We start from the raw sequence: 12,378 nt of genomic DNA, 5'->3' as shown, positions 1-12,378 counted from the left end.
CAGGCATGAGCCACCGCGCCTGGCCGGATAAATTCTTTAGTGATTTCTGAGATTTTGGTGCACCCATCACCTGAGCAGTGTACACTGTACCCAATGTGTAGTCTTTTATTTCTCACCTCCCTCCAAGCTTTCCGCCTTACCACCGAGTCCCCAAAGTCCATTATATCATTCTTATACCTTTCTGTCCTCACAGCTTAGCTCCCACTTATGAGTGAGAACTTAACGAAAGTGAGAATATGTGATAGCTGGAAAGTTGTTTCTCAAGTTATGCAACATCCTAACGGCCACTAGAGGGTGCAGCAGGGACGATGCTGGAGCTGCCCTCTACCGGCGGTGCTGACAGAAAGGGAGCTGTCCAGGGACCCGGGTGAAGAGGGGAAACTCAAGGAGAGGCCAGGTAACTGGAGCTGTGCAAAGCTGTGGTGCCTGGCTGCTGCCATTTGGGTGGAGGTGGAGGAAAGTCGGCAAATCCCTACAAGGGAACTACTAGGTTTGGAGCTCAGAGAGTAGGGGTGGGTTTGCAGCCAGCTACAAAAGTCCTGTCCTAAGATTGCTGGCACAGGGATTGCTGTTATAGTCTCAAGAAAATGACTTCTTCACTTTTCCAGATACATTGCACAAGATTAACAACATGTACAGTTGTGTGTGCGTTTTCGTGAATTATCCTAAATGATCTACTTTTATATCCTAGCCTCCATTGATGGGTGACATTACGGAGGACAGTCACTTTGGAACCATAAGCCCTGGATGTCTCTGGCACACCATCCACCACCATCTACAACCCGATGCTATTTCTTGTCCCTAATTCCTCTTTGCCTTTCTCTCCACTAAAGCCTTCATTCCCATTCACTCATTCTCACTCATCACCTGTCTACTCATTAAGCACCTATTACGTGCTAGAGCTGGGATTACAGTAGTAGGAGAGAGAAAAGGCACAGCTGCTGACCTCAAAGAATTCACCATCTAACCCTCCGTCTGCACTCCCTATTACTCCATGGAGGAGGGGAGGGTGATAGTGTGAAATATAATTTGAAAAAATATTTGGGGGCCAGATAGTGAAAAGCATTAACTATCATGCCAAGGATTTCAGATCTCATCTCATGGCAATGGGAAGCCATTAAGGACTTTAAGCAGGAGATTTCGATCCAGCTTTGACTTGCATAAAGATATGGAGGCTAAAAAGTGTTCAACCTTATTAGTATGTGATTAGAACTTCAAAATGGAATATTTACCTAAAGGATTGCTGAAGTTATTTTTGAAGACAATAATTAGTTTCGGGAAGGATTCCTTAAAATTAACAATCCCTTATCGGTAAGAATGAAATTTGGTATAATCTCTGAGGCTAATTTGGCATATCCATCAAACACACAAAATGTTGCATCCCTCTTGACCTGAAAATGGTATGAATCCAATGAGAAATGATAGAAACCTAACCTAATGTAGGGACAGGGAGGCTTAAAAAAAGGACAATACTGAGAAGAGTTTATTCTAGAGACAAAAGTCATAAAACCCTGTAATTGGTTGTATTGGGGATGATAAATAAAAGGAAAGAGTTGAATACGACTTCATGAGTTGTAACGCAGGCAACTAGATCTATGTAGATACTCTAAAATTACAACAATTGGAACAGAAAGAGGGAGAAATTGTGAGAGCAATTAAAAGTTAATTGCTGGACATTTGGGAGCACAGAGTATGTAGGGAGAAATATCTGTGGGATGCCCAGATGAAAAGTTTAATTGGATATGAAGATTTCTAAAGAAGGAATTTGGAAAGCATTTGTGATATTTAAGAAGAGTGTCAAGTGGTGAAACTGGAAATCATATTGCAAAGATCAAAATAATGAAAGACAAGTAAAGAAGAATCAAGGGCAGGTTATAGAGGTAGGGTACTAGCTTGAAGGAGAACAGAATCAAGGGAATGATTTGCTAGTGTCCAAGAGTTTTTCAGTGGAAGTAGCTTGCAAAAATGTCAAAGCTGCATGGGAGCACCCAGTAGAAGGGGAGAAAGAGAAACATTTAAAGCGATAAGGATAAGTTTATCAGATTTTGCAAATAAAACTATAATATAAGACACTCAGTTAAATTAGAATTTTGGATAAACAATGAATAATTTTTAGCTCTGTGCAATATTTGGGACACAGTTATACTAAAAATGTTGCTCACTATTTGCCTGAAATCCTAATTTAACCAAGTGTCCTGTATTCTGTCAGGCAATCCTAGGCAGGGCAGACAAGGAGGGAACAAGGAGCTAAGGAAGAAAGACAAACCTGGGAAAGACTGTGGCGTGTGTCAGTTCTGAGAAATGGGAGAGAAAAGAAGGAACAGTGAAGAGAAAACTATTTCAGTGTAGGGAGCTCTGAAATCATGCCCTCTATTTTCTCAAAGCTGGAGGTCAGGTCATCTGCAGAGAGTGGGCAAGTCAGAGGTCAGCATGGAGATCTGATGGGGAGATGTAAAAGCTAGAAGCATCAACTGTGGCGAGAGGAAGGGAGTGTCCCCCAGCGACAGGTCTGCCGGAAGCACTGAGGGTGCGCTGGTTCTGGAGCTATGCATCTGTACAGGGCAGGGTGGAATAAAATGAGGCTTGAGGGCCAGGTCAGGCAGGGCCTCGTAGGACATGTGAGCAAGCTTTACATTTCATTCTCATCAGGAAATGGGAAGTAAGCGAGTCAGCAGAGGGATGTGTGTGTGTGTGTGTGTGTGTGTGTGTACATCCTCTGGCTGCTGAAAGAATTAAAGGTGGGCAACAGTGGCTGTTGGGATACCAATGGGGAGAATAGGATAGTGGTTCAGGAAAGAGATAGCAGAAACCTGGACTGCAGGGTTGGGAGAGTAGTGAAGAGAGAAGACAGAGAAAGAAGGCGGAGGAGGAGAAAGAGAAAGAAGGAGAGAGAGAGAATAATCTAGTCTTAGATTTGGCAATGACTGGATTTGGGAACATGGTTACGAAAAGGGAGGCAAAGGAGAGGTGTTCAAGATAATTCCCTAGTTCCTGACATAAACAAATGAGCAAATAAAGAACACTGACATAAGGAAAACCAAAGGAGAAAGTGATGTGGCAGAAGGGACACTAAACCCAGCCTTGACACTCACACTCCCTTAGAACCGTGAGGGGAAGTAGAGATGGCATGGATTATGGTACCTACCTATTCTTTGAGCATCTCAGGACCAAGCATTTCACATTCCCATGTGAACTCTACAACAATTCTACAGGAAGGATGTTATTATCCCCATGAGGCAGAATAATATTTGGAATGATTAATTGATTTTCTGCTTTGCTCTGGATACTGTGCTTTCTTTCACCTCTTCACTGCTCCCAATTCAAGCAACTGGACCAGTCAATACTTATCGCATTAGGGGGCAGATGAAACAGGTAGAAAGCAAAGAAAAGAAAAAAATATTCTGGCATTCCATTCTAAAGATTCAATGTTTTTATAAGACTCAAAAGGACCTTGGGCATAGGTTAAATGCTTGAATGAAGTGAAGTTTAAGACCAGAGCTTTCCCTGGAGACTAGACCATTTTTTTCTGCTAGGGAAAGGGATGATATAATGGAGGTTGCTGAACTCCAGAGAGGGAACCCTGCACCTATTGACCAGCAGTGCCACAGAGAGGCAGCAAGGCCTCTAGAGAGAAATGTACAGTGAGTCAAAACGAAGGCAGCTTAGCCGCACCACAGAGATTTGTATGCCCCAGTGTTGCAAGAGAGTAACAAAATTATTGCAGAGGTCTCATGCATAGCATGATAGTAGAAGAGAGAATCAGAGGACCTGATGGGTCCACATAGACAGGAGCAAGGGGCACCTCAGGGGCAAACTCAGTTTGATGGATAATCAAGATCCAGAAGGGTCAAAGGTCACTGTGTTGGATTTTGGTGGACAGATAATAGCAAGGTCAGAACTGGCTCTCTCCAGTGCTTTGACACTACAAGAAAGAAGGAAAGGTGAGAGGGGCCCCTAGGTTGGCTGGGATTAAGTTATATCCTGAACAAAATATCTTACAATAGATGTAAAGTTCAGTTATCAGAAAATTTTGAAAGTTATATTTTTGTACAATTGAGTTATGACAAGATTTATATATATTGCTTACATTTTGTAAATGCAAAAACTGAGGCTTGGGGAGTTGTTGAGCCTTGCACAAAAATGAGTAAGGGAAGAATGAATTCAGATGCAGGTCTATTTGCTCCTAAGCCCACTTGCTTCCCACTCTATCATAATTCTTTATTCAGGGAAAGCAATTTCTGCCCATCTCTCCCAAGCCCTCCTTTTTAGAACCATTGACTTCCATTACAGATCAGCCTCATGAAATGGGAGTTGTGAATGCTAACCACCAATGGAACACTTCAACATCCCAAGAGCTAAGAAGCCCTCCAAGTTAGAAACTTTCTTTGAACAGTCAGTTACTTGGATATGGTGGCTGTCAGAATCACTAGACCAATGAATGCACTAAAAACAACAATTTGCATTCTTAAAGCCAAAATAATGCCACCCGGAGTCAAACTGAGATTTTTATGCTGCCATTAAAGCAAAGTATCAGCAATTCCTCAGGGAAAGGGAAAACCAAGAGTTCAAAGGACACATTAGCAAGTTTCCCAATTAAATGCCAAGCAGTAATACAACTTCGTTTTAGCACCCTCTTACTTAGTCACTTAATTTTTCTTGAAAAAGAAAAGCAACCCTTGAGGGTGTCAAACTTAATGCCTGTCTAAGTAGACAAAGCTAATGCTTTTTCGGGGAGGCTACCGAGCTGTATATCTGATTATATCTATTTCTGAACAGGAAAATTGATCAATTAAGGGAAAAAGAGGTTTGCAGAGCCAAGCACTGGAGGAAAAAAAAAAAAAAAAAAAAAGCTGCAGGCAATGCTCCTGCTGGGAGCTAATGAAAGTTCCATATAAGAAGTTAGATTCCAAATTGGAGGCCATGAGAGTAGTGTTCACGTCAGTCAAGCCAGAGTGAAGGAACATGTTGAGAAAAGATGGAACAAGAAGTTTTTTAACTAACTTAGGGAACTGATGCATGAGCTCATAGTGGGCCCTGAGCTCTGTTGTCCATGTTCATCCTCAGAGGGCAGGAGATCGTGAGGGTTTTATGTAAACTTTTTGGGCCCAGCATAGCACAACACAGAGCTGGATGCTTCGGAAATCCCTAGATCATGCGCATAGTCAGTATACGATATATACTTGCTGATGAAGTGGCCAATGAACAGTTCCTTAAGAAAACAGGAAAAGACGTAACACACAGTATACCACAAAATACTCTGTGCTGTAGAATCAACAATGGCTTGTACTTTGATCAAACTACAGGAAGCCAAGCATATCACCTGAACTTAAAGTCAGGGCTTCTTATCCATTTTAAGCATTGCTGTTCATCAGCACCTAGTGCATAGTAAGCAGTCAATACGGACTTGTCAAATGAATGGATGGCCACGGAGACCTACAATTATAAGGCTAGGAGCCATCTCCAAAGATCAGTTATCCTAAACTCTCAACACTAATAAACCGAGTAGTGGCATTGCCCCCCACAGACAAGCAGAGTCAAGATAATAAATACCAGCAGAAAAAGACAATTAAGATGAAAAGGATAGTAAGGGATCTATATGTCTGTCTCTTGTGGGAGATCTTTGGGAATAAGATAAAATCTGCCTGGACACTTTGAGTATACCCCTGTCTAGGTAGGGAGCTGGGGAGGAAATGAGTGTATACTATGGCCTGTGACTCTAAGGCTCTGTTGGGTGTGTCTTTCATAGGACATTCATACTGCCATTAGCTAAAGTGTCTGCTTGTCCTCGTGGCCTTGTAATGAATCAATAAGACTTAGAGCTCTTCTAAAACCACTCTGTCCCTGGCCTCAAATAATCAAATAATTAATTATCTCTCTCTTTCCTCATCAGTGGTTCACACTCAAGGAAATATTTATTTTCCCTAACTGAATTTGTCCTGTACAAAGGACAATTCGCCTGGGTTAACTATTGAGAGACTGACTCCCTGAGTCCTCTCCCCGCTCCTCAAAACAGGCGAGCCAGCTGCTCCAGTCTTTGGACACTTGTTCCCATTGTTCCAGAAAGCTAATTTGTACTAAGCCTCAGAGGGCAGAAGGTGCTGTCCCAAACCCCAAGGTGAGCTCACATCTCGAGGTTTCTGGTCCTGAAAAATGATGAAGTTATAGGTCTAACATCTGCTGCAAGTGACCCACACATTCCTTTAACTTTTCCAGTGAAAATTTGCACCAATCATGACACAGAAATTAGCAATTGCAAAGAACACATGCTCATGAAGGGCATTTTTTCCTTTTAAACGAATTTGTGGGAATGACCTCCCTGCAGTAGGGACAGGACTCCTGTCATGGAGTCCTATTGAGGCCTGGACTGAATATGCTACTGCCGGTCCACTGACCGCCAGCCCCCCTCCCTCCCATGGTGTGACTGAGGCTCAACAGTTTGTGGTACCATATGGCAAAGGTTGAGGTCAGACAGATAAAACGTTTCATTGCGTTGAAGAATGGTTAACAAACATGTGAATGTAAATTCTAACACATTGTAAAACTGTGGCAAACCAGGCTGAAAAGAGACTTTAGTTATGGCAGGAAATCTGTTTTTCAGCTCCACCCCAGCCCTTCCAGTTCATTACAGGTATTGTGGAGAGAAAATGGGGTTTTGTGTCCTCTCTTGGCAATCTGCACTGTGCTCTTCTGCCAGATTTCTAATGACTTTTCAATGATGATTTAAGAGGTTTAGTGCCTGCAAGTTGTAAAGGATTTCAGCTCAGCTCTGCTCTCCTCTCCCCTCCAGTTCATCCACTGAGATGCGCACACACACAATCTCCTATCAGCAGGACCAGCATCAGCAACTTTTGTCCAAGTCTCACTTTACAGTTCACTCTCCACATCACAATGCCTCTGAGGTCACTGGCTCAATCTAGCAGCACGAGAAAACCCCCAGACCTCAGTGGTTTACACTAGAATTGGATCTATGGCAATTTATAAATGTCGCTGGTGGCACAGCCACCCCCACTACCAAAAAGGAAACTCCCATAACCCAGGGAGAAATTTAAATTGAAACCAACTTTCTGTCTTTAAGCTAGCAGCTGTCACTCAAAACACAAACACACACACACACACACACAATGCAGAAGCCCCTATTGTAATGCCTTGAGTGCCTCTGTCCCCTCCTTTGTTACCCATAGTGTGAAACCCTAGAGGTTGGAGAGCTCTAGGAAAGATACAGCCTCAGGCTGCTGGGAGCACATGAACTGCTTGCTCTGAGGCTTACTTACAAATCTCTTTCTCTTATGGCCATTATGGAAAACAGTACAGAGTTTCCTCAATAAATAAAAATAGAACTTTCATATAATCTGGTATATACCCAGAAGTGTATATACACATAGGAAATGAAATCAGTGTATCAGAGATACCTGCACTCCCACTCTCACTGCAGCATTATTCACTATAGCCAAGATACAGAAACAACGTAAGTGCCCATTGACAGACAAATGGATAAAGAAATTATGGTATATATAAACAATGGAATATTCTTCAGCCATAAAAAAAGAAATCCTATCAATTGCAATAACAACACAGATGAACATGAAGGATATTATGTTAAGTGAAATAAGCCAGGCACAGAAAGACAAATAGTGCATGATCTCACTTCCATGTGGAATCTAAAAAAGTCAAATTCACAGGAGCAGAGAATAGAACAGTGGTTGCCAGGGGCTTAGGGGAGGGGAGTGGGAAATGCAGAGATGCTAGTCAAAAGTGCAAATTTTCAGTTAAAAGATGAACAAGTTCTGGGGACCTAATATACAGCATGGGTGGTGATGGGTGTGTTCATTAACTTGATTGTGGTAATTACAACATACATGTTTATCAGATCATCACATTGTACACTTTATTTAATCTTTGTCAGTTAACTATTTTAAAATTTAAAAAGGAAAGGAAAAAAATCTCTTCCTCAACCAAGCATCCACGACTCCCCTCCTTCTATCCCCCATTCTTTGCTACTTAGCTAGGATGGCATAGTTGCAGAGGCACCTCTAGCCTATGTGGGACTGACATGTGTCAGAAAGGACATCAACCCCCCACCCCCCTCAAACCCCTCAGTCTCACCCCATACCAGGGTGCTTGGCTTGGCAAACAGCGCAAACTGGATCTCAGTTCCCACTCACCCCTTGGCCATGCATCTTCATTTAATGCACTAACCACAGAACTTCATGGCCACACATGTACTCCTCCTTTCTTTGCCTCTCTTCCCTCTCTTTTCATTAAGACCTTCTCCCTCATGTTAGATTGTTCCCCATCCCCATCTAACAGTGGCACTCAGAGGAGCCCTAGATTCTAACTGCTCCTGGATAGACGAGGTGGAAATGAAAACCACAGTGCATTGTTAGCACACTTCTCTTCACTGGCACCCCAAGCTAACCCAGACTCACAGAAAGTTACAGTCCGTATTACATTCCATTGAATGTCTGAAAAAGACAATTCAACCCTTGGTTTTTCCATCTGAAAATAGAAATAGCCAAGCATGGTGCCTCACACCTGTAATCCCAACACTTTAGGAGGATGGCTTAAGGCCAGGAGTTCAACACCAGCCTGGTCAACATAGTGAGGCTCAACTCACTCTCTACAGTTCCAAAATCTATTTTCTTCCTCCCACCTGATGCATATACTTTCTGCTCCCTGGCTCCTTCAGCTATACTCACTCTTTGTTGAGTCTCCCACAATTACCATTGTTCCCGGCCCGGACTTCAATCCGGCGTTCCACATTATTCCCGATACCACACCTGACCCCCATGACTGTATCTCTCTGACCCACCTGACATTCACCCCATTTCCCCATATTTCCTTCTTTCCTGTTCCTCACCCTGAACACACTTGGTTTATTGATGGCAGTTCCACCGGCCTAATCGCCACTCACTAGCAAAGGCAGGCAATGCTGTAGTATCTTCCACATCTATCATTGAGGCTACCACTCTGCCTCCCTCCAGTACCTCTCAGCAAGCCGAACTCATTGCCTTAATTCAAGCCCTCACTCTTGCAAAGGGACTACACATCAATATTTATACTGACTCTAAATATGCCTTCCATATCCTGCACCACCCTGCTGTTATATAGGCAGAAAGAAGTTTCCTCACTATGCAAGGGTCCTTCATCATTAATGCCTCTTTAATAAAAACTCTTCTCAAGGCTGCTTTACTTCCAAAGGAAGCTGGAGTCATTCACTGCAAGGGCCATCAAAAGGTGTCAGATCCCATCACTCAGGGCAATGCTTATGCTGATAAGGTAGCTAAAAATCAGCTAGCTTTTTCCAACTTCTATCCCTCAAGGCAGTTTTTCTCCTTTTCATCTGGTCACTCCCACCTACTCCCCCACTGAAACTTCCACCTATCAATCTCTTCCCACACAAGTCAAATGGTTCTTGGACCAAAGAAAATATCTCCTTCCAGTCTTACAGGCCTATTCTATCCTGTTATCATTTCATAACCTCTTCCATGTAGGTTACAAGCCACTAGCCTGCCTCTTAGAATCTCTCATTTCCTTTCCGTTGTGGCAATCTATCCTCAAGGAAATCACTTCTCAGTGTTCCATCTGCTATACTACTACTCCTCAGGGAGTGTTCAGGCCCCCTCCCTTTCCTACACACCAAGCTCAGTGATTTGCTCCCTGCCCAGGACTGGCAAATTGACTTTACTCACATGCCTTGAATCAGGAAACTAAAATACGTCTTGGTCTGGGTAGACACTTTCACTGGATGGGTGAAGAGGCCTTTCCCACAGGGTCTGAGAAGGCCACCACGGTCATTTCTTCCCTTCTGTCAGACATAATTCCTCAGTTTGGCCTTCCCACCTCTATACAGTCCGATAACGGACCAGCCTTTATTAGTCAAATCACCCAAGCAGTTTCTCAGGCTCTTGGTATTTAGTGGCTCCTGGTTTTACCTCAAATCGCCACCCTTAAGTCTCTCTTGAAGTGGATAGAAGATCTTCAGTGGCAAGGTACCCTCCAATACTTTCACCCTGATGAAGTCCTATTCTTTACTTTTATACTCACTCTTATTCTGGTTCCCGTTCTTATGCCACTCTCTACCTCTCCCCAGCTATCTCCACCACACTATCAAACTCACTCTCTCCTAGCCATTTCTAATCCTTCTTTAACAATTGCTGGCTTTGCATTTCTCTTTCCTCCAAAATCACTGAGGCCTCGACTTACTCACTGCTAAAAAAAGAGGACTTTGTATATTTTTAAATGAAGAGTGTTGTTTTTACCTAAATCAATCTGGCCTGGTATATGACAACATAAAAAAACTCAAGGATAGAGCCCAAAAACTCTCCAACCAAGCAAAAACTAATGTTGAATCCCCTTGGACACTCTCTAATTGGATGTCCTGGGTACTCTCAATTCTTAGTCCTTTAATACCTATTTTTCTCCTTCTTTTATTCGGACCTTGTGTCTTTCGTTTAGTTTCTCAATTCATACAAAACTGCATCCAGGCCATCACCAATAACTCTATATGACAAATGCTCCTTCTAACAACTGCACAATATCACCCCTCACCCCAAAATCTTCAGTTGAATCTCTCCCACTGTAGGTTCCCATGCTGCCCCTAATCCCGCTTGAAGCAACCCTGAGAAACATCGCCTATTATCTCTCCATACCACCCCCAAAAATTTTCGCTGCCCCAATACTTTACCACTATTTTGTTTCATTTTTCTTATTAATATAAGAAGACAGGAATGTCAGGCCTCTGAGCCCAAGCCAAGCCATCATACCCCGAGTGACTTGCTTGTATACATCCAGATGGCCTGAAGCAACTGAAGATCCACAGAATTGAAAATAGCCTTAACTGATGACATTCCACCATTGTGATTTGTTTCTGCCCCACCCTAACTGATCATTGTACTTTGTAATCTCCCCCACCCTTAAGAAGTTTCTTTATATTCTCCCCCACCCTTAAGAAGTTTCTTTGCAATTCTCCCCACCCTTGAGAATGTACTTTGTGAGATCCACCCCCTGCCCCCAAAACATTGCTCATAACTCCACCGCCTATCCCAAAACCTGTAAGAACCAATGATAACCCCACCACCTTTTGCTGACTCTCTTTTCGGACTCAGCCCACTTGCACCCAGTTGAAATGCAGAGCCTTGTTGCTCACACAAAGCCTGTTTGGTGGTCTCTTCACACGGACACGTGAGACAAGACCTTGTCTCTACAAAAGAAAAATTTAAAAATTAGCCAAGAGGGGTGGTGCACACCTGAAGTTTCCGCTCTCGGGATGCTGAAGCAGGAGGATTGCTGGAACCCAGGTGTTTGAAGCTACAGTGAGCCATGATCATGCCAGTGCACTCCAGCCTGGACAACAGAGTGAGACCCTGTCTCAAAAATAAAAACAAAAAGAAAATAGGAATGATAAAAATTGCCATCTTCTTTTTTCTCTTCTGGAAATGACACTTTGTGCCTATTATTTTTCCTCCAGGCACACACGTCCAGAAATCCACCAGGGATGGCTCTCTGTGTCCCCAGGGCCTGCTACAAAGAGTGTATTTGCTGATGAATTAAAATAACGGAGTGGGCAAGGTCATCTGTAAGTATTTACCACCTGCCCATTTATAGTAGTCTTCTGGGCAATTGTCTGTTCTCTGTTGAACTTAATCCTTTTTCTGCCACCAACTTGGTATGTGTTCTTACTAAGACCCTGCTCTCCATATTCAGTTTCCTCTTCTGGAAAGTAAAGACGTGAAGAAGATGACATCTAAGGTCATACTCCATTCTAGAACTTTCCCACTCAACGATTCAAAACACCTTTTAAATGTCATGTAAATAACGTGTTTCTGTAAATACAAGATATGAAAAAGAATATATTTGCCATGCCCAGTGTCAAAAATAAAATGGGTACAGTCATTCCACTGGGACATGAAAGAATGTCATGATGAGCAGGTTTGATGCCATCAAGATCAAGATACCTTTTTCCCAACCCTCTCTGCCTTCCCTCATCCAGCAAGCCCTGGGATCCAGGCAAACTCTGGTAATTACTGAAATACATTTTGCTTTCTTTCTACTTCCTACATGAAAACACAAAAAAAGTTGAGTAACAGAAATGTATTAGAGTTGGTTCCTTTTCCTGGGAGCCTTCAAGTTATCTTACATGATCTCAGAATGGGGGGGGGGAGCCAGAAGGGAGGGAGAATGAATCCTAAGAACATTGAGTCCAAATAATAGCAAAGTTGACTCTTTTACCCTAGAACGTTTGAGTTGTTTGAAGACCTACATCAGAGACACAGCATTTAGTTAGCATAGGGATTTCTGAAGGTCCCCCCCACCCACTATATCCTGTGAACTTCCTACACAATCAGTATAAATTGGTCAAGACAAAAATTAATAATCCTA

At 42.9% G+C, this 12,378-nt stretch overlaps 1 protein-coding gene across 2 annotated transcripts in view; it reads right to left on the bottom strand.

Annotated features, from left to right (window-relative positions):
* Positions 1–12,378, bottom strand: part of OLFM4 (olfactomedin 4) — a 147,355-nt gene that overhangs the window by 85,475 nt on the left and 49,502 nt on the right. The window lies entirely within an intron of this gene.

The sequence above is a fragment of the Pongo abelii genome, chromosome 14 (assembly GCF_028885655.2).
Source record: "Pongo abelii isolate AG06213 chromosome 14, NHGRI_mPonAbe1-v2.0_pri, whole genome shotgun sequence".
In the NCBI taxonomy this organism is placed as follows: domain Eukaryota; kingdom Metazoa; phylum Chordata; class Mammalia; order Primates; family Hominidae; genus Pongo; species Pongo abelii.
Note: the sequence above shows the minus strand (reverse complement) of the source record. Positions and strands in the feature narration are given on the sequence as shown.